Consider the following 25,835-nt stretch of genomic DNA (forward strand, 5'->3'; position numbering starts at 1 on the left):
ATCCAATCTCAGTCAGTGAAAGTCTGCATTATATTGAGCATTTATGAAATTAATTTGATGGAGGAAGGCTGAATGCTGTTTCTTGCACTGGGAGTTGTTTAATTCTTTCTAAAAAGGTAAATTTTAAAAATACTGATTTTTATTTTTTTTTTTTAGGATCAGATGTTCTTAATAATAAAAAGTTGTTCATATTGTTCATAAGGACACATTTAATCTATTATAACCTGAAACATTTTTATACCTTGATCCCCAGCTCTATAAGGAGCCGAAGCAGTACCGTGCGGTTCAGCTAACAGTACAGAGGAAGTCAAAAGTACTTGTTTCCTGTGGACTTCTGGTTGAGTTGAATTTACAGCCCCTTAAAAGAGATGCCTGTATTGAGGACAAGAATAGCGGGGTATTTTCAGAAGCCTTCGCATAATGAAAGCATTTCAGATTGGATGCTCAAGCACGCAAGCCCCTGAAGTCTTCTGTTTGTGGCATCTTCTGAAAGGAGTTCTCCTGAAATTGGAAGACTAGCCAAGCTTTTATAAGTGAGTACTGAATTAATGGGCTCATCCTGGTTGGTGGGTTGGTGTCCTGTTTTGGTATGTTGTGCTTTGGCTTATGTGGGTCTGTATAGTCAAAGAACTGGAGCACTGATTCTCAGCGAGTTCACTTCTTTAAGAAAAAGCAAAGGCTTCTTTTGGATGTGAGCTGGGATTCAGCAACTTTTCCAATCCTTAGGCGAAGAGGAGTCTTTCTTTGCATATTTTATGTCGTGTTCATTTGTTGCTTGTCAGAATTTTTAGAGGAGTTGGCTCTTAGACTGAAGTGTCGCTGGTTAGCTTGAATTGTGACTTTTCAACTCTATTATGCTTCAGGGGAGAAAAAAAGCAGAATCTGCATGCAGATGACATTTATTAAGTTCCTCATGCTGGGTATGATGGCCAGAATCACAGATTTGGATTAAATGTGATGGCTGGAAACATTTGACTTTGAGTTAACACATTGGCTTTGCCAATAGAAGTGATATGAATGCACTCCTTGAGCCTGCACATAAGTCCATTGCAAAGCTGCTGGGCTGGGGCAGTCCAGAGAAATTCCAGGTACATCATGCAGTGCTGGGGTCTCTTCAGGATGTGTCCTTTCTTCTGTTGAGATGGATGATGTTTGTCATAGTATTGTTTGAGTTGGAAGAGGTCCTTAAAAGTCACCTAGTCCAACTCTCCTGCAATGTAGAGTGTTTAATCTATGTTAAAAGCTTGAAATTCTCTGAGAATTTGGTGGTGTCACATCCCAGGTACAGGAGAACTGGGGAACAAGGAGAAGGTTTTCTTTTCCAGATGTCTGTCAGCCTTCTGGCACAGAGCTTTGTTTGGGTCAGTGATGTTCTCTGTGTTAGGTGAGCTGTCGGCTTTTATCAGGAAAACTCATTGGCATTGTCCAAATGATCCTCAACAATCAATAGTATCTTTTCTTCGGAGGGTGGGAAATAATAATAACATTTTGTGAACGTCTTGAGTCAAAGTGATTTTCAGTGCTTATCTATGCTTTGTTTTCACTCATCCTAAAGGAAATGCATTCACTCTTTACTAGTGTACCAAACAGATCCATAAACATTTCATTACCAGCAAACACGTTGCTACTTCCATCAAGTGTTTTATTTCTGCAGTGTTAATTGTATCCAAAGCCTGATACGGGGACGGCAGATAATGAAACCAAGGCTGCTATTAACAGATAAAAATTGGAACTTGTATTTTTTTTTTCCTGCTCTTTTTGAAGTAATTTTCCACATATCGTAGTGATCTGTTGTTGTGTCATGTCTCAGCCCAGCCAATTTTGTGTCTTTTTTTTTATGCTAAGCAGCACGGGACACCTGTATGAGCTGAGCTCTGGGGGTTTCCCTCTACAGACAATGAAAGGGAGCTTTGATGTCCCACTTTGTAGCCCATATTGCAAAGATTTAGTGAAGAGGAGCAATTGTAGTGACCAACACCTTTATCTTTAAAAGCAAGTTATGGCCACCATGACATTGCAAGGAGATAGTATGTGTCCGTAGGTGCATGGTGTTATTGTTATTAATTTATTTCTTTTAAGGATGAAATGAAGAGGGAGGTGGATGTTGCATTCAGCTTGAGTAAATTGTGATTAATTACCTGGAAGTGACTGCTGTTTTAGGCATGACAAAATTATTGAGCATGTGTTTGGCTCAGCAAATGCCTGGTTCTGTTTTGAGAGGTGAAGGACAATGCAGATCCCTTGTAGCTGCATTTTCTATGTGGTCATCATTAATGTTGTGCTGCCTTTGATTGTAGGTGCTTGGCACTGTCCACATAAGAAATAGTAATTTGCATTATAGAACAGCAATGTCTGTTTTGATTAAGAATAACACTTCCCCCTGCTATCCTGTTTCCATGAATATTTAAATTAATTAAGCCCAGCAAAGATTTTATTTCAGCTTAATGACTTATAAATGTGACTTCTTACGTCTGTGGAAATGAGTGAAATGCGACAGACGCAGCCCTTAATATGCCTAATTACTGATCTGATGTATTCAGAGAAGATGGGGCAGCAGCTTTTTTCCTTAGATATTTCATAGCTGAGCTTGCAGTGATTGCTTGCAGCTCCACGCATGCTTCTTCCACCCATTTCACTATTAGGTTTATCCTCTTGTTCTGTGCTCGGTTGTTTGGGTAACATTCACATTTGGTGAACAAACCTGCCACGCTCTGAGTTCTTGGATGGTCCCAAATTGTAGTAATGTTTGACTTTTGTTTGATTCTAATTATTTAAAGTGTTGTGGGGGGGCAGGTGCAGATTCTGTCTTCAGCAGATTGGTCTTGACTCAATTTAAATCCAGCTAAGAGTATTAAATTGACATCTAAGTAGGTGAGTCAAGTGCTAGCATTCTCTTTCAGAACAAGCTGTAGATGTGTTGTGATTCTAATTTATTTCTTTATAACTCTCCTAATGGAATAAAAAGTACAAGGGGGATATAAATACTTGGATGACTAACTTGGATATAGTTTTAAGTGAAGCCTGCATCCCTGGAGGTAAATGACAGTTGCAATAAGGCAGCTGATGAGCAGGATGCTCACACCTGATGGAAGGTCTCTAGGGATGGCTCTGAAAGTGATCCAAGCTGCTCTTGGATTTTAATTCTCTCTCCCCATTTCTACTCCCAGCTCTGCTTTTGGGGATGTCAATTATTCCCTCTATTCCACCACTTCCATCCTCCAACAGCATCAAACTCTGCTACCATAGACAACAAGGTTGTCATGGACAGTAAGGTGTGTCTCTTTTGACTTAAAGGTATGAGGAAGATGACTATTTGAAGTTTCATAAGCCTCTGCATGGAGAGCTGTCTAATGAGGCAGCTTTATCTGCAGCATTGTGAAGATTGGTCTGTGAGTATAGGTTGCAAAAGCCTAAAATGTGGCATTATTGTTAATCTAGCATATTTGATCTACTTGGAATCTTAATCTTCAAGTAGCTTACGAAGACTGAAATTGATTGCTGCATCAGTTTGTCTGGCTGTAACTCTTGTCTTTCATGCTACTATGGAGATGATCTCTGAGCTGATAAGTTCAATTAATTTATTGAAGCTGTACCCAAGAAATTCAGCTGATGGTTTAAAACTGGTGTAGATTCTTTGCTAATCCTAAAGGAGTGCCTTAGATTACGATGAAACAAATGAAGGCTTTAGGAGTCTTTCATATTTTAAATGCATTTTATTGCCAGTGGGGAGTACCGTATTTGAGACTTCGTGGACTTTCTCTTAAGATTATCTTGACATGTTTTTAATTGCATCTGGTAATATGTTTTCTGTATTAATAGGTTGGAAAAAGGGGAGCAAATGAGTTTTTGAGCTGCTGTGGGTGAGATTCATGCTGCAGGGGTGACTGATTTGGAATCCAGTTGTTTGTGTAAGGAATACACAACCTCTGTCCTGTAATAGCTCTGACAGAACCTACTCTCCAGTCCTTCTCTATTTGCTCCCCAAGTATGCAATCCTACCTCCAGATTGGAGAAACCACGTATTCCCTAGAGCAAGGCACTGTGCAAACTCATCAGCTTTGCTATTTAGATTATTGCCTCCTTACATGAATTCTTTACAAGAAGCTTGTGTATTATCAGAAGCTCTTGTTCTGTTAGTTAGCTCTGTCAAAGGAGAGTGGATGGGCGTAATTACCAAGTAGTTCTGGACTGCTGAAGTGGATAATGAAAAGTGCTACTGACATAGTCTTTGCATGCTATTAAAAAAAATTAAGATTGTGATTCAACAGCCAGAATTTTCACCTAGGCTGCTGGTAGCAGCTCTCTGTGCTGCCATCTCTTCCTGAATACATGGAGCGCTGCTGCCCTGAGTCATAGATGTTGTTGCAATATCCTCTTTCTGACAGCAGTCAGTGCCAGCAAAAATAACCCCTGTTATGCAGCCAGGATAACGTGCCCTCCAGGGACAATTTCTTCTTGGCATCAATTAATTAGAGGCTGGGTTATGCTGTGAAGTATGAAGGCGTTTTATGATTTCTGAAAGTCTTGTTAGGGTGGGTGTTTTTTTTTTTCTAATGATTATTTGAATGTGTGACAGTTCTGGGCAGTTTTGTTATCCCTATTTATGCCCACTTCTTTTGTGACTTTGGTTGAAGCCTTACAACAGAACCATATCCTAAAGCAGCGGTGTTTGCTGCAGCTTACTAAGTGTCATGTGGTGGTACCAAGGGTGTTTTAAAGCAAATCATATCTCATTGAAGGCTATTTCTGAGCCACTTCATGGAGTCCTTAACAGTCCGCACCCGCTGCTCTGGCTGGGAAAGGTGTTTGATACAAATTTGGTGTGTTAAATGAAAGAAAATGAAAGGGTTTATTTCAGCACATTGCTTTATGTAGGCAAACCATTTATTTTTTTAATGGTGCTAAAAAAAAATGCCTGGCTTCTGTAGTAACCAGCAGATGACTTCCATTCTTAACATTAAAAACTCAATAAGTATTTGGAAGTGATTTGGTCCAGAGTTAATGACACCTTTGCTGTTGACTTTGGTGGCAATGGATGCAGCCAGGTAGGCAATAAGAAAATCACAGTGTCCAGAAAGAAGTCTGGGGTTGCCTCAGAATTACCTTTAGATAGGACAGGATCTTCTCCCTTGTGTTAATCAACTTAATATGTATCAAGAACTTGATTTATAGACTAGGTGAGGCTTTTTTTCCCCCTACACGTTTTCAAAGCTCGACAGAATTCTTCATTAAATCCTATAAGGAGGTTCAAAACACTTAAAAATGCATGATTAATTTCTCTCCAGCTCTGCAGGGCTTTGACTGAGTTGTTCATCCTTGACTAGGATGTCCTGGGAGACCTGTGACAGAATTACTCCAGAAATTTCATATTCAGGGAGGTTTTGTGCACCGTATCTTCTCGCTACGAAACACTGCTCAGAGAATGATGATAAGGAGGGAAAATGGCACAGGGAAAATTGCACAGTGTACCACTGCAAACATCTAATGCAATAAAAAGCGTTTTGTAAGAGCAGATGAGGATCCATTGCAATCTATCAAACTCTCAGAATTCTCAGAAGTGTATGGATTAAGATGACCAAAAAATAATTAAAATCCAGAATAGTGCCTTGTTAAACATCCCTTGTTTCAACAGCCGTAAGCTTAGCTGTCACCATTGAACCTGCAAATAGGTGAGACTCAGGATTGATCGTTTTTCCCCTGAAATCAGTGCTGGTTTGTTGACTAATTGAATAGGTATTTGCCTAATAATTCCTTTAGTGCTTAGTGGTTTCCAGTGATGGAGTGTTAAGTAGGTGACTGCTGTGGTCCCTTGTGGATGGAATGTCGACTCAGATGGGGAAAGCAGCTTCATTTGCGCTGCCTTGCTTCCCTCAGCAATACTGGCAGCACAGTTAGCCAGGTGGGGAGGTTCCCCTATGGACAGGGGCTCTCACTGTGATATAACTACAAAACATGGACCCTTCTCATGTTCACCTATCAAAAACTGTGTTTAACAGAGATCAAAACACCAGACATAGCCCATGTGATAACCCCTAACACTGTGAGCTCTTTTGAGGACAAAACATCCTCACTCCCCAAACTAACTTTTGGAGTTGTCCATTTATGCAAGGTTGCCCTCATCCAATGCTCTGTTTATCTCCTGTAGGTTAGGAATGCTCCTTATTATATCTTAACCAATGCCCCTTATTATATCTTAACAATAGAATTTGCCTACAAGTCTTGAGGATGGGAGGAAGGGACATTCCAAGCAGGTTGACTCACTCAGATGGACACTGCCATGTTTTGGCAGCCTTGGGAATGGAGAGAACTTTTTCCCTCTCCAATAAGAAAGCAATTTGTAATATTATGCATAATGACAAGAGCCAACTAAGTATCTGCAGTCAAGTCTAATAAGATTAAAGACTGCAGCAGGAAAGAGCTGTTGTATATGGTGTTCACGTCCATAGCTGAGCATCTATAAGCACTTATGCTTTGTTCATGCTAAACAGTCTGGAGCTCTGTTAGTAAATTTTTATATGGGAAACATTTTGGTCAGGTCTGAATTCCGTCTGGGGCCTGCAGTGGTGTTATGATGGTGTAGCAGGAGCAGAAACCTGCAGGAGGGAAGGGAAGCAGCACTGCTGCCCTCTTTGCTTCTTCTGCTCCCACCATCCACAGTTCCTATCAGGAATCCTGGCTATAGCAAACAGCTCCAGGTCTCTGTCAGCACAGAGAGATTTGTTGGCCCCTTGTGTAATTCCTGCTGCGTATTCTCTTTCTTAACATCTGGAGCTGCTGTGCTGTACTCTGCTCCAAGCGTTTGATTTACTTCTTATCAGAGAATTATGTATGTATTGTGATCCCATATTCAGGCATAGCAAAAGCAACTCTTCTGCGGTGTGCAGATCAGAATGCGATAGCATTATCGGGGCTATGAATACAGCTTTAAATTCCTCTTAGAGCAAAGTTCTTGCATAAAGCCAAAATGGAAGTGTAGCCAAGAGCTCACATTGAATCTTCTGGAGTAGCTTGCATGAAATAGTTGTCCAGTTTGGATGCACTCATCCTGATTTGCATTGAGGAGAGCAGAAGTAGGAGCTGGTAAGGGAGTAAATCAGCAACACTGTGTAGATAGTAAGTTCCTTGATGTGTTTGCTGTGGATGCTTAAAGTATGTTCAGGGTGTAAAACACAGCAGCAGGAAGCTGAGAGCAAGGTGATGCTCTGACATCTGTATGAAACTGTGATGTCACAGCAGCTTTGCAATGGCTTAAAGCTTGCAAAGCATAATTTTCCTGCTGGGCTGCGGTGGATCCTAAACGATGCTTGCAGGGGAATGGGGTGATGCAAGACCTCAGGCTTCATCTAAGCGTGCATGCAATTACTGATCAACTTGTTCCTTGGCTTCTGTTTGTTGTTTGTTTTTTTTGACAGCTTCAACATCTGCAGTAATTTGCTGCTGTGGCTAAGATAAAATGTTTTGGAACAAGACAGATCTCTTAAATGGAAGATGTCTGCATACAGCAGCGTCAGCACTTCAAAGAGTCTTTTTATCCCTTCTGCCAAGAGTTTGCAACAGATTCTGACAAAGAAGGCAGGCTCGTGTGCTTAGTGCGAGGTTTGCACACTTTGAACTCTGAAAATGTTGTTAGTTGTTCTTTATTAGTGTCTTGAGCACACATGGCTTTATGAGAGGTTATCTGGGCTTCTGTATACTAAATTCTGGCTTGGACTGCAACCCTTGGGGCCAGTGAGATGGCTGCTGGCTTACAGATGTTTTCATCCCTTAGTGCAGATGCTCCCATAGACAGACCTGCATCTCATGGATCTCTTAGAAAGGTTTCGCATCTATGTGGAGCCATTGGAAGGACTCAGTATCACAGGAAGGCAGCCTGCCTCTATTGAGATTTCTTGCTGCAAATGAGTGCCAGATTTTGGGGGGTTTTTTTTAATGTCTCATCCTTTGCTCGCTGCTGCTCAGCTCTATCCCTAGATCATGTACCACTTCTGATAAGTCGTATTTGTCTGCTCTGCTCTACTGGAGCAAACAGAGCTGTGTGTGCATGCTGTTGGAGTGCTGCCCTGATGTGCTGTAGCTCAGAGGGATGTCACCTGAATGGCTCCTAAAATTAGATCTGTCCAAGAGAGAACCATTGAAATTCCACAGTTAAAACTCCCGGTGATTGAGAACAAATGAAACTGCTCTGAATGCTTCAGAAACTTGTTAATGGCTGGAAAGGAGAGGGTCGGGGTCTTGTTGGGAATCGTTTAAAATCCTTCCCCGCACATTACTCATTCTTTAAGTGACACCTTGATGGTTGCACTACGGTAGTTAAACATACATTGTTAATACCACAAGCTTTTACGGATAGGGCTTTTTTGCTCTGAAATGAAACCGAATGATTTTCATGCTGGTTACCACCAATTCTCCAGGCTGTTAAATATTCTTTATTGCATAGAAATGGATTCACGTCCTGGAATTGTGATAATTCACGGAAATCTCATAGATCTGTTATTGGTGTTCAGTCTAAAATGATGCACCCTGAACACGTCAGCAGTGGCTGTAACTGCAGCTGATGTCTGAGCTGGCTGCTTAAAGCTGATAGGTGTAACCCTTATGGGTGGGTAACCATTAAGTGTATTGCATTACTAACTAGAAGTCAAGTGAAAAGTGCTCAAATGTTACTTGTTATACAACAAATTTGGTTGTTGGGTTATTTTTTGTCTTTTTAAAATTACTCTGCTTATTGATAAGTTTTGGTGTATTTTGACTGTTGCTTTAGAGTCGGAATATATGTACATATGGACATATATTATAGGGTGAAATGAAAACGTTTGTCTTTAGGCTCATATATCTCATATTTCATTTCCTTCTTCTGCATTTCCTTGCTTTCAAATCTGTGCCAGGCCTGTTTCTCTAGAATAAAACCTCAGCTTTGACCACAATATCATTTTCTCTTGGGTCAGAGCACAGTGCTGGTGGCCTCCAATGATGCTGTTTGATGCGGCTGAGCTGGATCATAAGTGTGTGGAAATGGTCTGGGAGACCTCCAGGGTATTTTCAGACATATGGCAGTGGTTCAGCACACGCTCAACCTCCAAACTGTTGTTCATTGTTTTTTATTGCAGCCATCAGAAATAGGCGCCTGTTACGTTAGCTGCTGTACAAGGAATATGTGGCAGGGATGCTGGAACTTGATGATCCTCGGGGTCCCTTCCAACCCAAGCCATTTCTATGACTATGAATAAGCTGCAGGTGCACCAGTGGATTAGTATTCCTATAGAATATAGGCTCGGATGAGGATATGTTAAACTTTGCCATTCAATCCCAACCTCGGAACCATTTTTAGACAGTTTTAATCATAAACTACATTTTGTAATAGCAAAACCTATACTCATCCCATGGCTTGTCTCTCTCAGTGTTAAATACCTGATGGCAAGGTACATTTCCCTTTGTTTAGATTGCAATACACTGGTTGCAAAGTGTCGGGTGAACAAGAATATCTTGATTATGCTGCTTAACTTTTGTTCCTAATAGCTGATGTTCACTCTTGGTGGAGGTGATTGATTTGATTTCCATTGAAATATCAAAGTACAGGTGAGGAACCCAATCACAGAGAATAGACTGTGATCAGACCCAGAAACCCAACTGAAAAGCAAGATGAAAATTGAGGTATGTGGAGGATAATGTCAAAATTGTGAAGAATGTTGTCAAGAAAAGTCTGTTTAAAGTGATAACACTGCTCTAAGATGCCCTGATCTTAAAGCATCTTCCTTGTAGACTCAATGGCATGTGGGTTTTTTGGACTGGATTCTTGCAGTTTTGGAACAGGACACGCTTGAATACATTTCTGATTTATTTGTGATTCAAGGAACCAAGGGCGGAATTGAACTACAAACTCTATCATATTTATAGCATATTTTAACCTAATATATGTACATATAAGCTTGCAGGGCAGATACTGGGGTGCCAAATAGTTCGTTAACTTGGAATGGTTTAAGGGATTGTGCAGCGTGCATCTGTGGGATAATATTGGAAAATAATTGGAACAAGGTATACTCAACATCGTAAGTCTAAAAGAATTGAAAGGAATTTCAGTTAATGTGACATAGCAGTTCTAATGGGAGTAAGTTGAAGGGACCAGAACCCCAAGGCTCCCTAATGGTGCAGTAAGGGAGGGGTTCAGGTCATCAGGCAGGTGTTAGATGTGGCTTCCAGAAGTGCCACCACTCAGTGCTTTTATGGCTCCCGCTTTGCATCTGTGGTTTGCAGAACCACTTGAGATGAGCAGGAATGTGCCTGAACACCTGGGTTAAGTGCAAGCACTTGTGCATACGTTACAGAAGGCAGGAATGAATTTTCAATCAGTGCTTGAAGTGCTTGCTTCCTTGGGTTGGGCTCAGACACTGGATGCAGTGGAAGCACTCATGCTCAGCCAAAGCCCAGAGATCTGTCTCAATTAGTGCCTTCTCCAGTCTGCAGTTCAGGGTGCCTTTGGCTCCTGCGTCAGCTGTATTTTATCACTTTAAAATGCTGTGTAATGCTGCATCAATAAATTCTGTATTAGTGAAATCTGCAAAGAAGCAACAGCCTTATCTTAATTAGGCAAAATATATGACTCCTGCCACAGACCAAACCAGGAGCCAGTCAACCTTGTAACAGTCTTTTTTCTCTTTTTCTTGATACTCCTTTAGTTGGTTTTTTTCTTGTGTTACTGTAGAGATTGGTTTGGGGGGAGGAAAGGATGCATCACAGGAGCATGACAAGTGGCAGCGACAGAAGGGAAGCAAGCTACACTGCTTGATAAAGTGGTATCTCCTGTGGTCTGTGCTCTGTTAGCCCCTTGTGTGCCTCTGAAATATGGAGCACCTCTGAAGATGTGATGCTGGTACCTTCCATCTGCTGCCCTGACGCCAGGGCTGGCAGCTCAAAGCTGAGAGCTCTTCTGTGGGCTTTTGACTGTTGAGGTTCTCCAAACTGTTTAAAGGGGCTTTGATCACGTGAATCTGGTTTGTTTTATACATTTAGTTTTGTTCTCTTTCTAGTTTCTTGACCCAGAGAATTCGGACAGTTGCATGAAGCTGAGGTGCGTGCATTCCTGCTGACCGATGCTTTATCCCTTAGGCCATCTCAACTGCTCCTTAAAAGCAGCCATCATTAAACATTTGCCAAGTTGATTTTGCTCTACATCTCTGAACGTGAAGGTTCATATTTTCAGAGAATTTATTCTTTGTTTTCCCTTTGTGGAAAGCATTGGCTTGCCTTGCAGTGAGCTGCTGCCGTTTTCTGCTGTGTCAGTGGCTGTTTTTCCTTGGAGATGACTGACCTCTGTCTATATATAATCAGCAAAGCGCTCTGTTTTTGCAAAATGAAAGGCAGTGTATAAATGCAAGCTATTACTCAACGTACTGATCTGGGATCATAATTCCCCAGGGAGAGGCTGCATATGCAGTGCCTTTGTCCATGCTCTGCCTGGATTCCTTCACTCCATCACTTGATTTACAGCTGCTGCTTTGCCTGTGCCCATCCTTCTCTTAATTCTGATTTATATGGGGAGGTTAAATGACTCTGCTTTTAGGTAGGTAGGAGAACATGCTTCTAAATCAGCAGCGGTGCTGCATTTCAGCACTGACCACTTAAAGTCCAGTTAGCTCTGATTGCTTCCTTGCTTAAAGGCAATGTGGCAGCAGCCTCTCTTGTACCACTGGGTGAATTTAACTCTATTGCTTTTAGAATTCATTGCATCCTTCCCAGCTAGCTATTCCTGTGTTTACATTGTGAGACCCATAGATAGAATCACAGAACCATTAAGGTTGAAAAAGACTGCTAGGATCAAATAGTGCAACCCCAACCCAGCCCCGATCTGTTTCTAGCTTTCTTTTTCTTTTTGGTTCTTTTGCACTGATCTGAATAGTTTGCATGTGCTCCCAGAAGAATGGGATGCCTCATTATGTGGCTTGGTTGCTTTTCCATGCAGGCTGTGCTCCAGGTTCTCGCATAGGGACTGATAGTGCATCATGACAAAAGGAGGGAGGCAACAGAGAATAGGAATGCTCTGTTGACTGATAGAAAGAATTCTGGGGCTGGATTGTTATCTCAAGAGATAAGGTTCTTAAACTAAAAAATGGTATTAATGGAAACAATGCTGGCTGAATGCACAGAGGAGGGCTGGGGAGCTGGAGACCCTTGGAGCTCTGGAAAGAAATGGAATAAAAATGAGAGCTGCTTCACTTCCAGGTTTTTGTCAAGGTTTTTGAGGATAAATGACTAGCAAAACTGATCAGTAATGTATGTGATGGTTAATTGTAGAGGTTCTGCAAGACAGAGTGGGGGATGCCTGACATGAAGTAGTAGATCTCTCAGTTGTCAATGAAGATTTAGACCAATTCTTACCAATATCTGGAGCAGAGAATAGGAGCCATGAGCCCAAAACTGCTTACACCAGGTAGTTTATGCTGGTTGTGCAAGCAGGATCAGAGTGATTCTCCTTGATCTTCATAAAACAACAAGGTTGGGTTGGAGTAGTGTAGTGATCAACCCTCCTCCTAACACAACTCCTACAGACAATCAATTGCTATTACTCATTGCTGCTTTCTGAAATTAGAAGTGCAGATGGTATCGTATTGTTTGGAGGCTACCACCGATATGCTCTTATAAAAATTCCATGTGATTTCTTTCTAGTTCAGTTCTTCTACTTTTTAAATATGTTTATTCACTGAAGGAGAAAGAAACCACGGGGCTTTTTCATTTTAATTTAGAAACCTCTCTGGCTCTCTCCTGTTGCCATTTAAAACATAGTTATGGTCAGGAGAAAAAAAAATGATGCTATGAAAAATAAATGACTTGGAGAATGCCATAAATTTTGCTTGCTCTCTCCAAGACTCCCAGATCAAATTTGCTCTGCTTATAGATCCAAAAGATGTCTATGCGGGTTGCCGATGCTGCAGACTATGTGGAATTGCTCTGGATGCTGTTCTTTCATCCTTCCTTTGTGTTATGCCTGAATTTCCACGGATGGGACCAGCCGGGTTGCTATGGCACTCAGACCACAGCATTAACAAACCATGCTCTTGTATCTGATTTTTAATAGCAACAAGCATCACATGCATCCAACTTTTCTGACAAAGCTTTTGATCTAGAAATATCTTTCTGGCCTGGAACTGACTGGCTTTTCTACTTTCATTGGGCTTTGCAAGCAGCCACCTATGCTGTTAATTTTACCAAAACAATAAGAAAATAAAAGAACAGAAACTTCCTTATGATTTCCAGCCAAAGGTTTTGTGTTCCTAAGCACACAGAGCCATCTAGGAATGTGGTACCACTCACTTGCAAGTACTGCGAGTCCTGTTGGTGTAGGGATGGCAGATGGAGTGCTTTGTTGGAGCAGCTGTAAATACAGTTACTGCCCCTCTGGGGCTACTGTCTGTTTCCCCATTTGGGAATGGGGTTGCTGTGTGGCTTAAACTGACCTCAAGGTACCTCATTATGCTCTCCTGCCCTGACCTCCTACACCAGCTCAGCAGGGACTGTGTGTGTATAATTCCTTTTCTGATTGCTGGTTAAGTTTTATATTGGTGCAGACATCTCAGCAGGAAATCCTTCGGGCTCTACCCCATTGACCTTACAATAACAGCTGGGAAATGTCTCTCGTGTTCCATGTGCAGTGCTGTTCTTCACCTGTGCTTGGGTTATGTTATAAAGGAGCAGGCAATGTGTACAGTTAGTTTGCCCTCTTTGTGGAGTGGTTTCTCCTTTTTTCCCTGCTCAGACCTGACTTTATCAAGTACAAATTCCCTACTTATGCTCCTTGTTTAGAGGAGCCTTGTTTAGTCTTTCAGCTTGGACATAAGGAAATAACGTGCAAGAAAGCTGTTAGCAGTAGCCAGCTCCACAAGCCAAATGCAGCTGCCCAATGTGATGTTAAATGGGTATAATGGTAGTTGGGCACGATGGCTGCCTTTGGTCCTCCCCTTTATACAAAAAGGAATGCTGACAATGAGGTCAGAACACCTTAAGCATTTTGAGAAGTTTTGGTTCCTTTACTGAGCCTGTCTCCTTGTATTACACAGGAGAACATGGAAATTCTTGTTCTATTCGTGCGTTAAGAATGGATCGCTCTATTTTGTTACCAAATAACAGAGGGAAGTGAAGCAGCTGTGACAACTTAAGCATTGAAAAATCATAAATCATTTTCCCTTTCTTCCACCCCCCCCCAGAAATCATGAAAAATAAATGTGGAGCCCTTTAGGAAATATTTCTATGCTTTTCATTCCTTATGGCTGGGAGGCTTAGTAGAGCTTCTGACATCACCACGTGTCTTTAGAATTGGGGATTTTAGTAAATAATAAGTGCAATTAAAATGGCGAGAGATAAGACTAAAGAAGCTTGAAAACATAAAATAGGTTCCCAATCCTGTTGCTCCGCAGACAGATGCAAATGTTCATAAGCATCTACTCAATTTCTGATGGAAGCAGCAAGGATACAAAGGCTTCAGCTGATAAACATATCAGGCTTTGACAAGAGCTGTGCTTATTTAACAGTGAGGCAGGCAAAGATCTTTGTTTTGTTTGGGTTATTCTGGTTCTCAGTTGCTGGCGTTGTGGGTTAATTAGTATTAGAGCCGCATTACTCGAAAGCTCCAATCTACCAGTTTTATTCTTAAAGCAGACAAATAGTGTGTTTCTAATTTCTGTCTGGTTTCTTTCATCCCATAAACCGTGCTGCAACTGTAAAGAATATTCTTGGCCACAGCCATGTTCTTAATATTGATTTCACTGCTTGTAGATGTGAAGGCTCCTACATTACTGTCTCCTCAAAGCTCTGCTTTATTACTGAACACAGGACTGATGGCTTCTTGTGGGCTGTGCCATTTATTTTTGCTTGGCTATTTGTTTTCCTTTGGGGAAAAAACCTTTATGTCATGTACTAAGAGATGTACTGGAGTCTTTCAGACCCAGGATACTTGGCTCAGGAATTGCCTCCACTGACCTGCTGGAGTATTTCATCGTTTCCAAGGCCTAACTGATGTCTGCAATGCTGCCATCTGGTTGGCTCCAATTATGCACACAGATGAACTAACTGAGATGAAGGCATGGTCTGAATTAGATATGGGATTATGCAGATTTGTTAAATCCAGACTTAACTGGGAATAGTACACACAAACAACTGTTTTGGGATCGCTTCTGTTGCAGATACCTTGAGTTTCATGGGAAGGTGTTAACAAATGCCAGCTCTTGTTATTCCCTCTTTCTGCCTCATAGGGACTCTTATCCATAACCTTCCTCCATGAAGCCTTCAAAGTTAACTGTCCTATCATTTTCCATATCACTGCAGAATAGTAGAAAAATAGCTTTTGCTCATGTGTTTGAAGTGATGTTTAACCTTTTTCTTTAAGGTTAATCGGGCCTATTAGAAGTTAATTAGTGTAATTACATTGGAGAGCGTATTCTCCTTGGTCTTTACTAAAACTGGGAAATATAAATATACTGGGATTAATGAGATTATAATGCTATTGTTTGTTCCCTCATATTCTGGAGAAGTGATCAGAGTGCCATCAGTTGTCCTCTAAATGATTCTTTCTTAGCGGACTTCATCATTAATATTGTAAGTAGCGATAGACTCTTCTTTGCTGACTTATTCAATGCATTAATGTTTTATTCTTTTCATTACACTCTCTTTGAGAATTGGTGCCTTTAACAATGTGTCACTGGATAGGGAAGGACTATCCCCCGCTGGAGGGAATTACGTTGTGCTCAATCCAAGGAAGATGTTTAAATATCTTCTGTGCCATTACTTCTGTTTAGTCTTACAGCTTGTCTTTAGCTATTCTGACATCTGCTCTTGGAGCTGTAATGTTTTGGCTACCAGCTATTTTCTCATAGACTGTAGTCCTTCACAGTATCGGGCAGCCAGACTGGATCCCTTCAGCTTAGAGCTTGTCTTGAATCATGCTGGAAATGCCACATTTTCCTCTTTGCTCTTTTCTTCCAATGATTTGCCACTGCTGTTTCCAAATCTGATGTAGCATGAAAACAGCAAACATTCCCATACTTTATTGTGGGATTTTTCTTAAACCTTGGTTTGTTCAGATGGACCAGTCCTTTATCCCTTAAAAAACTCTGCTACTTTTAGAATCTGAGCACAAAATTGATTTGTTTTTGTTGGCCCTATCCAGAAAGGTGTCCATTTTAGGTCAAAGTTGTTTGTTTTTTTTAACATCTTAGAAAGAAACCTAAACCTCTGGCTAAATCTCAAGGGGAGATTCAGGATGTGGGAGGCTGAAGTTTCTTGAAGTGAATGGAACAAAGATGCAGCTGCACTTCTGTTCCTTCCATCTCTTTCCTATTTGAACTGTGCATCCTCGTCCCCAAAGTGCAGTGCCAGGAGATGGCACAGGGACAGTAAATGTGGTAGTGGTTGGACGTACAGACTGGGGGGTACAGTGAGACTTAACTTAATGCCTTGGGGTATCCTAGTTGGTCCCAGTCCTGTGCAAGAACTCAAGTACAGGGCTTTTGAGTCCTACAGACTCATTCTTCTGCTCATCTCCATGTTAAAGACAGAGAACCAGAGCCAAGTGAAGAGCAAAACTTGGACTCCAACCATTTTGTCCTATGTCAATGCCACACATAGCTCAACTTGGTGAAAGGAGCTGGAGAGCTGAGGTCAGCAGGCCAAGAGTGGTAGAACTTGCCCCATAAACTGCATAGTTTGGTGAGAGCAGGAGGAGTAAAATCTAGAAGAAATAATAATTGAGTCAAGGATAAAGGCACAAGGTTACTAAATCACATTTGTTATTCAGGGATAATATTTCTTACTGTCCAAAGAGAATATTAAAGTAGTGCCGACGAAGGGAAGAAAGAAAAAAAATCGCTAAGCAGAAAAGAAAGTTATTAAGAAAAGATAATGGAAGGAAGGGAATATTATGCTGATTCTCCAAACAGTTATGAATGAATATAGATACGCTGTCTGTGATAAAGGAAACACATTTCCCCAAAGAGAACTGGGAAAAAAAATAGTCATTGCTAAACACTGATCTGTCTTTCAAACACGGAGTACAAAATAACCCACCTTTTCAAGTTTTCTGTTGATAACTCCTAATGAGAATCTTTGAGTCATGAAAACATTCAGAGATTTCAATCTTGTCGTATGAGAGCAATAAATCAAAAAGATGGGACAGACAGGCACTTCACAAGAAGTCCCTGAATCAGTCATTTAGCATGCAAGAAAAAATAGCGTGGAAGAAAAACCTGTCTTCTGTATAGTATTTATAATAGATCAAATGTTTCTATTTCATAACAGTAATCAACAAAATTGTGGAAGCAGCTTCTTTGCAAGAAGCTCTGGAATTAGAAAATCAAATGGTATCTTAACACTGCAGTCTGTTTGCAGTAAATCAATTGACTGCATTACCAGAATGAATTAAAAAAAGAAAAGAAAGGGAAAAAAAACCCTCACGAAAATCAGAACCCCATTGAAACTTCCACATGTGGTTGCCTGACATGCTTATAACACAAGGAAGGGTTGGGCAAATGCTATGTGCCATTAGGAAACATGCAAATATACAGCTCTAAAGGGTAAATGGGGCGGTGTGCATGTAGAGCAACTGCATAAAATTCTTCTAAAATGGGCATTATATTGTAGATCGTATCTGTTTTAGTGCATGGTAGATCTGGCTGAGATCTACCATTTCTTAGTTTTGGTTTAGGATTAAATCTAGGCTTGTCTTATACCAGTGAGTGATAGTAATAATCACACCTTCCCTCTGGGGCAGTGCTGTAATGGCGTAGAGCTGAGCAGTAACAGCAGCTTGTTCATCTGTGATGTCCTGGAGTAATTTGGTGTCGCCAGGAAAAAAAGGCAAAAATGGGTCTAATCTCTTTTTCTGACCCGTTTGGACTTATTGGGCATCAAGTTAGATGGTTCATAGGGTATGGCCCTAAATGTGCTGTGGTAACTGAGCTGGAGCTCAGCCTCCCCTATGTTCTCTGCATAGATCTGAGCTATCACTTTCCTTCATCTTATTCAGTTCAGAGCACATAAAAACAAGTGGTGTCATCTAGATGAAAAATCCAATATAAAGGAATCACATTTTTCATTGATTAATATCATTCCAATTTTAAGCTCATGTTTTGTGTTTTATTAATGATTCTCTTTGAGGCCGTACTCTTTTTCTACTTAATTCTGCAGTAGAGCAGGGTATCGTTCCATGGTTCTAGCTCAAAGGACAGTATTCCCAGTGCTTCCCATTAATGGGGAAGATTGCTGCAAGACCACGTGCACATTTTAGGTTTCAGGGCTGTATGCAGACTCTTTGTTGGGTGTTGTCATGGTGCTTTTATGGAGCGTACTGGATTGCTCTAATAACATTTTGGAGCATATAGCAATAGACTGCTTGATTTCTCTGGCATTTAGAATTCTGATGTAGTTAGATTCTGTTACCTGAGCTAGATTTTCATCTGTTTTATAAGTTGCAAGTTGGTTTTGGATCAATACAGGATGTTTTCAATTGTCTTTATTGATGCAAATTAGAGCGTAGGGAAGGGTTAGTGATATCCTTAGCTCTTACTGTCTTGGAAGGATGGAAATGATTTCTAGAAAATGTGTATTTTCAAGCTGGCAAAAGTCTTAGCCTAGTGCTTCAGCTAATCTTCTACCTACCTGTGAAAGCAACCAATGTAGAGTCATGTTGAGCTGGCCTAAACATGAGAGGTAAACCAGGGATCTTGGCTCCATCAGCTGGGATCAGAGTGATGATAGCTGACATCGATGTACACTGGAAAGCAAGAACTGGACTGTGATGTTCTTGGGGCAGTGCACATCACAATAGCTTCAGTGGAGATTCTGTAATCCCCATCCCTGCAGCAACAAAGTCATGACTCCTTCATCCAGCCCAATTTTGGGGCACAGTTTGCCACCATCGTTTCTCTTACTTCTTGGATGTGTTGGTGAAGAAATTGGAGGCAGAGCGGTGTGTCAGCCAAACCTTAATACTACGTGTGTAAATTGAGATTTCATTCTATGGGCTATCTGGCAAATGCAGAAAGTTGTTATTGCTTTCAGGAATTAAGTAATCCTAAAGGTTATGCCCGCAGGGTGTTCTCAGCCCTGCGAGAATTAATATGATGACATTTTACTGCTATTAAACAAAAAAGTTTCCTTTCCCTGCCCCTCTTTTGCTTATTACTTGAAAAACTAAGTGAGAAATTAGCTTTTTATGCTGGTGCAGTAGTGGCTATTTAAAAGAAATCATCAGATCACACAACTGTCGCTGTCATTTTTTAGGCTAATGCAGAGACAGATTATAGTTATCTCTGCTACCACAGCATGGCAACAGTTGGCACATGCTGACTTTTTAATGGCCCCTATATTAACTCTTCTATGCAGAGGCCCTACCCCTCAAATACAAAGGGATGGGGTCCTCAGCAGATGCCAACTGGCAGATCTCCACTGGGGATGTTATAGTTCTGTATTTTGCATTAATTTGGGATTTTTCATGAACTTGAGTCACTGGGAAGACTCTTTTCAATCCCTTGGAAACCTAAAAAAATCCTAGATCCAGTTTTCAGCTTTGCATATAAAAAGTGATTGCAGCTTCATTCATTTTATTGTGGTTCCTAATGAACCGAGGGGGAGGGATGAATGGAATCTGGCCAGTGACTCCTTCAGGTTGGATGTTCACTCATAGGCAGGTATTTCTGTATTTATTTTTATTTAAAAAGGTTTTACCTGCTTTGTTTCCTCTTCAAAGTGTCTCCTTCGAGTGAGTTTTATTGGGTTTGGGCATGGTCCAAAGACCTCTGAAGTCTTTTCTCTGTGGTTCTTCTAGACTCTGTATCAGCATTTTCCTCCCAAACCATTAATTGCACGTCTGTTAATGTTACCTACATTTTCCATGAAAATAAGTAAATTCATTGAAATAATAAATAACCTTTCTCTGAAATTATGGCAATAACAACAACAACAAAAAAAAACCAGCTGAATTACCATAAATTTTCCTACAATGTAAGTGGATTACCATGGTAGGACATCATTAGAATAGATCAGGAGGTCTCATTTCCCATAATGTTCTCAAGAACTCCAAAAGATTAATAATTTTTCTTTAATTCAATGCAGGGAGCTCACAACTGTTTTGATCCAAAGATCTATTTGTGCAGTTTCAGTAGCTCGTTATTTTTGTGGGAGGATCATTCTTCCACTTCAATGAATCCAAAATAGTGCTGGTTGTACTGAGTCAGTTGCAAAACAAACAAGTTCTATATTTATTTAAAGTAGATGTTTGGTGACACTGTACAGCACGTTCCTAGTTGTCTTATTCTGTGTAACTGCACAGAAACAGTGCAGTTTACCTCTCTGAACAGTTCCAGTCCAACAAAACACCTCAACCGTAAGGCTGCACTCTAAAGCCACTAATAATCCCATTGATTTTGGTTGCCCCCCGCAGCTAGTCAAGGATAATTAAGACTTGAGATTGGATCTGTATTGACAGTGGGGTGCTAGAGGGGAAAGTATTTGCTGTGTCTTTGTCAACCCTTCTTTGGCAAATAGCTGTCTTGCTGTTGTACCCGTTTTTTTTTAAGTCGTCATAGCGTATTTCATCTTATTATCTAAATCAAGTCTCTGGAGGGTAGCTTATCCCAGCTTTGATCCATTATGTTGTTTACTCTTGTTTCACAAACCATTAGGGATGCTAAAGGATGTAAAATAAGATATCCATCAGGCTAAATCTTAGGAGCCATTTGCTGCAGATGTAGTCTTGTCCTCATTGCAATGACAGGGTTTTGGTGTCCTAATAGAGCCCTATTTGTGCCAATAGAGCTCTGCTTTCTTGCTGTAGGTGCTGGGAGGGACCAGTAGTTGTGCACATTACAGACCCTACTATTCTGCCTGGTGTTGGGCAAGTCTTATCAGAAATCCATGCCAACCCAACCTGCTCTTGGTACCTAAACCTGGAAACTTCTGTTAAGAAGAGAGATCCCTTAGGGCTTTGCAGAGCTCTGCTTCAGGCTTCGTGGCTTGGTTCATTGCTGGGATGAAAGCAGGCCATCCCACTGACAGAATACATAGCAGTTCTGGACATGCCTTCTTTCACACCAAGGTAATTCAGAATATGCTGAAAAGTGGCGACCATAACAAATACGCATTTATGCAAGGGGTGTGTGTGCGTTCGTGAGGCTTTTTAGTGTTCTTTCCTGAAGACAGAGCCTTATTTAAAGTATAAGCCCACAAAGCTCTAAGTAGCAATGTGTTTTGAGCAAGGGAAGGCCATTGGCTGGAGCTGTTGTGAGAATTTATGCCGCATTCTCAACTCCCAAAGTCCTACGCCAGCTCTTTCCCAAAACATTTGCAACCAAACGGCTCCCTACAGCACTCGTGAATTCAATGACATAAATTGTTAGAAGTGCTATAATATAATTTGTAAATGATGTTGATTTACTTATTCCAAAGCCTTTTGAAGTAAATAGATTGTGTTAATTTTCTCCAACTAGCTGTACATTCAGAATAACCGCTGAAACACCCCATTTGAATGTATATTCAATTAAACTAATGATGTTTTAGAACATCCTAAATAACAGCACATCACAGGGACAGCTGTCCATCCTTTATTGAGGTTTACACTCTGCGCTGCTGCACATTCTGTTGGTGTCTTTTTCTTGCAAATGGGAGTGTACATTATTGGCTTTTCTGCATCACAGGCAGCACAAGCTGCCCCCAGCTGAAGACTGGCAGTGAGGAGGAGAGCAGGGAAATAAAGGCCAGAGTTGAAATGAAAAGCAGATCAGGTGTAATGCTTTGGCATGAAGCTCAGCACTATCCAGATGATGTGAAGAGACCCTGGGGTACAGGAGAATTGGGCCCTGTAATATCCAATGTAATTACGCAAAGTGATATTACAAAAAGGCCTTTTAATTGGGAATGCTAAACAACATTTTAATAATGCCAGGTCATTAATCTGTGGGAGTCAGTTGTATCAAAAGACTTATTATGGGTGTAGAAATAGAGCACACCAAGACCTTTGCTGAAAAGTGTTTACAGATGTTAATGTTATTTCATATGATTTATTTACCAGAAGGGGATTTTCCCCACTTGAGTTTTCCTTCTCTGTGCTGAAATTGGTTTTTAACAAGTTTCATGCTCTCAGTAAGTAAAGTAAAATAACCTTCCAAGGTAAGAGCTTTTGTTGTGAACCCGCTGTGAAGTCCACGTGAACTCCAAACATCTTTGTCACCTTTTAATTTTACTAATTACTGCTTCAGGCCGCTACTGAGCCTTTGGAGGTTCTTCCATTGGGTGTCGAAATCAACTCATATTCAGCTTGTAAGGATATGAGACCCCTCATTAAATCAGAGTATTAAATGAAACAGTTGAGTTAGTAACCAAATCGACAAAGGAACAGCTGACTCTCTCTATGATTAGGAACTTTGTCATCTCATTCATGGATTAATTATATGGTCCATTATACTGAAATGTGGTTTTGGTATCAAGACTAGTTTTGTTCTTGATTTTATTTTTTTTTTGTACTTGCCAGCTGCTTTCGTGTTCTTTATCTTTCTCTGAACAAGTGCCAAATTATAGATTTCTTAACTCGAAGGACGAATTTAGAACGTCGCTCCCAATGTATATTATTTAACATAAATTCAAGGATAAAATGCACATGGAACGCTCCTTAGAATGGTGAGCGTGGTGCAGCTCTTCTTTGCTGTCAGATGTCTGCAAAAGCAAACAAACAAACAGGAACATACAGGAAAACTGATTCCAAAGCTGCCCACACTTCCTAGCAACAGATGTTCCGGGAAGGAGAACCATGGGTAGAAAGCAGTAATTAACTCTTCTGCAACCTGCAGCACTGGACGGTCCTCTGAGTTATTTATATTTGTATTCCGAGAATTAATCGGGTTGTAATTTTGAAGCCTTTGTTTGGAGTCAACGTCTCAGCGCGTTGGTGCTGTAGGTAGCGGGTGAGAAATGTCTGTTGGCGCAGGAACACGGTAATCAAAGTAGAGAAAAGAGGAGAAAGAACCACAGACAAATGGTGGTTGTTTTACAGAGCGGAGGGTGTGCTTTGACCATGAGATTAAATGTCTTGAGGTTGAAATCAGAAGTTAGTGGCGCATCCTGGCTTTGCACCAATAGATTCCAGAGAGGTGTTCCTCGATCCAAGTTCTGAAGAGCAGAATTAAGGTTGACAGTGAAGGGGGAGGGGGATAAATATTTTGACCCCAAAATAAAGGGGAGATAGCAGCAAAATGGGTGGTTTTTAAACCAAGTTTTTATTAATTGATCTTGACTACAGGAAATGGGCAACCCTGTACAGGATGAAGTTTGCTCTGAATGAGGAAAGTGTTTGGAGTCCCTTTGTGTTCATCTCATTAATTCTCTTTCTGCCTGTTAACTTCTAAGCAACACTTTCTGGAAAGGGTGGAAGAGTCAGCAGAGGCGAAAAAAAAGTAAAATTCAATAGACTCTGAAAGCCTGCGGGAAAAGAAATTAATTGTGTAGCAGCAAGAGGGATGTTTGAAGGCTTTGCTTCTAGCAGGTAGCAGCCAGCAGAGGTCTGGGCTGAAAGCCTCATCCAGCTTTTAATCCAGGAAATTAATGGCAAAACTCTTTGGCTTGAGATGAGAGAATGGAGTCATGTAAGGGAAATGTACAGGAGATGTATTGCATGATTAAATAGGCTGAGTAAACTGTGCAGCAACTTCTTGCCTTTGAGATAATTCTGGGTTACGAGCAGTGTTTTGCAGGTGCAAGTCCCCCATATTCATGTTAAGTCTTAAATAGGAACCCAAATAGTGCAGGTGCTCTGTGTTCCTTTTGAGTTAGTTAAGAGTGGGATGCTCCTGGCTTACTAAGGTTGCTCCTGGCCATAGGATTGCATTGGGGTCCCATGAGAGATTGCATTCCCCCTCTTAGGATTGTCACCATCAAGCAGCACAGGGCTCAGAATAAAGCCATTTCCTGCATAGGGTTAGGGAAGATGAATCTGGACCATGGTTTCTAATAAGGTTTAGGAGCAGCCCACTTCTAGGGAGTAAATTCCAGCAATCACCAGGCTATGAAGTGCCAAAGTAAAGGAAGAGCTGTGTAAGGACCTAGATAAACTCTGCTGTAGTTGGGCAGCGAATGAAAGAGCGCATTTGATAAGGGTTGTGACACTTCAAAGACAGTGATAAGGAACAAGCACTTGAAAATGAGGTATGTGTTTATCTGCAGCAGCTGCCTAACTAGAGGAATGGGAAAATTAAATTTGTCCCATAATTATCTTTTGTACAAACAGGCAGTGTCCCTCCAGCCAGGCAGCTTCTAAAAAGCCTATAATTATTGCATATAATAACTACCAACATTAATCTTAGCTGTTGCTCGTACAAAAATTATAAATTACTGCACCAAATCCTATTACAGCCAATATTTAAAGTTACTCGATGCTTATTTGAACCTTGGTTGGTTGTTTTTTTTTTTTTTCCCTTGTAACTTTGCGTTGATTTTCCCCATATTTCAGAATTACAGCAATCACCAGAATAGGGGGTGGATAGCTTAAAAAATTCATTGCTCTGAAATTAGACAAATGAAAAGGTCTTGAAGCCAGGGAGGACTGTGAGTGGTATTGAGATCTACCCAGCTCCAGAGCTCTTCATCCTCACGTATTGGGCGTTTCCCATAGTTGTTAGTCATGCTGCTATTAGCAGAAGGGTGGCCAAGCCCATAAAACATCCCATTCTCTTCTTCTCATAGAGCTCAATCCTGCAGGAGCTCTGACTGCTCCCTTGGGAAGCATTTAATCCTCAGGGTAAATGCACTTATGCACTTTTCAGCTTTCCTGGAGCACTGAATGCCTGTGGGACTGGGATGGAGGCAGAATTACGCCCACAGTTATTATTTGCTCTTGCAGATAGGGATGTAATTCTCGAGGTTTCCATTCAGATGCTGCTGGATCAAAGCTTAAATGAGCATTTATTACTTTTATTGCTCTCAAATCCTGATGTGCTTATGAAGGCTTGAACTTGCTGAGACTCTTAATGTACAAGGGGACTCAGCTGCTTCAAATTTCTTCTTGAGGACCTAACAAGGCCACCTTTTACATGCTGGCAAATTGAAGATGCCACTGAGGTGGGTCAGTCAGCAGCTTAGCCAAAAGCATTGGACCCCATCTTCAGCTTTTTGCCCAGAAGCCAATAGATGTGCTAAAAACAAGGAGAAAAGTTTAGTTTGAATTTAAATCATAAGACAGCATTTTTAGGCTGTGTTGATACAGATATTTTTGAAGCTTTTCTCTAGGGTATTTATAGTATTCTCTCTGTTCTCCCTAAACAATGTCTTATTACCTTCTTTTTCCCTCGAGTTCTCAATATCTGATGGCCTCTTAGGTTGTTTTATTGTTATTATTTTTAATTTAAGCTCAGTTTTTACCTATTCAGACATCTTCAATATGTTGCGCTCAATATAATGAGCCAACTACTTCTTGCACTCACCAGGGGGCATGGATGGAAAACACTTTAAAACACTGCTTGAACTTGAATGCTAGCAGATGCACAAGGCACTTCAATGAAAGAGAAGTTAAAACAAAATAATTGCCTATGACCGCTCACATGGAGCAGAAGTTGAGTCAACTGTGCAGCATCTCATTGTGAAATAGATTGCCTTTGGATGTGTACAGAGCGAGTGCAGCCCTGTGTGCATGTATATCTGAGTTCTATTTACTGCGGTGGTATAAAAACGGGAGAGAAAATGGATTCATATAAAATCGCTGCGAAAGGAATAGGAAATAGTATTGTCAGTTGTGCTCGTGCATGTGTTTTCCTCGGCCTCGAGGCTTTATGTTGCCTTATTTCCTAGCATCTCCTGTATATAAGCAATCA

At 40.9% G+C, this 25,835-nt stretch overlaps 1 long non-coding RNA gene across 2 annotated transcripts in view; it reads left to right on the forward strand.

Moving 5' to 3' along the window:
• Positions 1-25,835, forward strand: part of LOC107323706 (uncharacterized) — a 152,709-nt gene that overhangs the window by 10,740 nt on the left and 116,134 nt on the right. For both annotated transcript variants that reach the window (XR_014932200.1, XR_014932199.1), the window contains exon 3: positions 254-533. This is a non-coding gene — a long non-coding RNA (uncharacterized LOC107323706). The remainder of the gene's footprint in view (positions 1-253; positions 534-25,835) is intronic.

The sequence above is a fragment of the Coturnix japonica genome, chromosome 10 (assembly GCF_054131305.1).
Source record: "Coturnix japonica strain WE chromosome 10, WE-NBRP24, whole genome shotgun sequence".
NCBI lineage: Eukaryota > Metazoa > Chordata > Aves > Galliformes > Phasianidae > Coturnix > Coturnix japonica.